The sequence below is a fragment of the Gallus gallus genome, chromosome 16 (genome assembly GCF_016699485.2).
Source record: "Gallus gallus isolate bGalGal1 chromosome 16, bGalGal1.mat.broiler.GRCg7b, whole genome shotgun sequence".
NCBI lineage: Eukaryota > Metazoa > Chordata > Aves > Galliformes > Phasianidae > Gallus > Gallus gallus.
Window position 1 is genome coordinate 622,009 of NC_052547.1, and position 2,500 is coordinate 624,508.

A 2,500-nucleotide genomic window follows, 5' to 3' on the forward strand; every position below is an offset into this window, starting at 1 on the left:
CGCCCCCGCGGGCGGACGCTCCCCCGAGGGGCGCCGGGGCCGGCTGGCGGGTGCCGGGTCTCCCCTCGGCGCCCCGTCCCGCCCCGCCGAGCGGGGCGGGCGGGGGAGGCACCCCCGCGGGGCCTTCGGGTCGTTTCCCTCACCCCAGGGCCAGGTACCTAGCGTCCGCGCCTCCGCGCGTCCGGGGGGCGGGGAGGAAGGAGCGCGGCGCCGGTCCCGAGCGGGCCGCGTCGCCCACACCCCCCTCCTCCCCCCGGGCCGCGGAGCCGGGCGGAGGTTTAAAGACTCGGGCGGCCCGCGGCGCGCGCCGCGAGGTCGGGGGCCGGGGGCGGTCTTCTGCCCGCCGGCGGGACGCCGGGATGGAAGAGAGGAGTCCGGGCGGGGCGCGGCGGCGCGCCCCGCCGGCCCTCTCCCTCCCGAGCCCGCCGGCGGCGTCGGCCGTCGCCGCGCCCTCGGTCCTCCGCGGGGCGGGCCCGGGCCGGAGAGGGGGTCATCCCGTCCCCCCTCTCCGCGGCCTCGGTCTCGGGCGGAGAGCTCGGCGCGCGCGCGGGCGCGCGCTCGCTCCGGCCGGCCTCGCCCGCGTACGGAGCGGGCCGAGACGCGGGTCTCGGCCCGGCGCCCGCCGCTCCCCGCGGCGGTGCGTTCCGCGGCCTCCACGCCGCGCGCGGCCGGCGGGACGGCGAGCCGGCCGTCCCGCCCGCGCCAGCCGCGGCGCCGGCGGTTCCGCTCCGCCGGTCCGCCCGGCGTGCGTCCGCACGCCCGGCCTCCTGCCCTCCCTCGGGGCCTCGCCGCCGTTTCCCCCTTCCGTCGCAAGCCGCGTCCTCTCCTTCGTCCCCGCCGCCGTCGCCTCCCACCGCGCTTTCGCCCTCGGCCTCGCCGGCCGCGCCGGTCGTGCGAGCGGGAGGTCCGGCGTGGGGCGTCCCGCAGCCGGTCTCCGCGCGGAGGCGCGGGGAGCGGGCGCCGCTCCCGAATCCGTCCCCGTCCCGCCCGCCGCCGTGCGCGCGTCCGCCGCGGGCGCGCCGCCAGGGCGAGCGAGAGGAGGAGGCGTCGGAGGACGAGGGGCGGGGGAGGAAGGTGAGAGGCGGCGGGGGCGTTTCGGTGCGCGCGTCTCCCGCACGGCGAGGAAGGGGCCGAGGTCGGCGCGGGCGCCGTCGGGCGGTCCGGCGCGGGCGCGGGCCGGCGGCGCCGCCGGCGCGGGCGGGGGCCTGGTCTGCTCCCGTCCCCGTCGGTCGCGGCGGCGGCGGCGGCGGCGGTCCGTCGCGGCAGCGGGGCTTCGGCCGGGGCGGCGCGCGCCGTCCCGCGGGCGTCCGCGGCTCCTCCGCCCGGGCCGGGCCGAGCCGGGCGCCTGGTCCGTCCCCGAAGCGAGACAGGGTCGTTTCCCCAGGTCGGGAGCGAGGGCTCCCCGCCCTTCTCGTTCGGGTCGCGCTTCATTGCCGGCCGGCCGGCCGGCCGTCGCCGGCTTTTTTTTTCCCTCCCGCATCCGATATTCGTGTGCTCGTACGGTCAGCGGAGGCGACGCTCGTCCGCCCCGCGGTCGCCCCGGCGTCGGGGCTGGCCGCGGGCGCGGGCCGAGCGCCTTCGGGCAAGGCGAGAGAGAACGAGAGCGGTCCCCCCGCGCGCGCGGGGCGGTGCCGAAAGTCAGACAACTCTTAGCGGTGGATCACTCGGCTCGTGCGTCGATGAAGAACGCAGCTAGCTGCGAGAATTAATGTGAATTGCAGGACACATTGATCATCGACACTTCGAACGCACTTGCGGCCCCGGGTTCCTCCCGGGGCTACGCCTGCCTGAGCGTCGCTTGACGGTCAATCGCCGACGGCCGCCGTCCGCGGCGGCCGCGCGGCGCGGCTGGGGCGCCTCGCAGGCCCGCGCGCCCCGCCGGAGGCGGGTCGCGAGGGGGGGGGGCCGCCGTCCGTCCGTCCGTCCGCCCGTCGGTCGGTCGGTTCGGGCGCCCGGATTCCCTCCCCCGCACCCCCTCCGAGCGGCGTCGCGCCGCGGGCCTTCGTCCCCCTAAGTGGAGACCCAGGTCGGGGAGCTCGCCGAGCTCCCCGCGCTCCCGGAGCGCCCGCTTTGGCCGAGCTCGTCCCCCACGGGGCGGCCGGGCTTTCCGGTCGGTCGCGCGGCGCAGCGCGGCGGGGCCGGACGTTCGTTCGTTCGTTCGTTCGTCCGGCCCCCCGCCCCGGAGGAGCGCTCCTCGCCCTCCCCGGCCCCGCGCGCGGCTGCCTGCGGGTCGCGTTACCGGCGGCGGTAACGCGCCGTGCTGCCGCGCGCGTGGCGGTCCGGGTCGGGGCGAGGCTGCCGGCCTCCGGTCGTCCGCCCGTCCGTCCGCCGAGCCCGGCGCGCGTCCCCGCGGGTCCGTCTCCGGCCACCGTGCGCCGGCGGCGGCGGCGGCGGCGGTGCGAACCGCCGGCGGCGCGCCGGCTCCCCCGTCCGGGCGTTCCTCCCTCGGCAGCGCCGGGAGCAGCCGCTTGGCGTCCGAAGGCGGGTGGCCGGGCGAGCG

The 2,500-nt window shown here is 80.8% G+C and overlaps 1 non-coding gene across 1 annotated transcript; it reads left to right on the forward strand.

Annotated features, from left to right (window-relative positions):
• Positions 1-1,644: 1,644 nt before the first annotated feature.
• Positions 1,645-1,797, forward strand: LOC121106982. Its single transcript, XR_005840245.1, has one exon. It is a non-coding gene; the product is annotated as a 5.8S ribosomal RNA (ribosomal RNA).
• Positions 1,798-2,500: the final 703 nt, after the last annotated feature.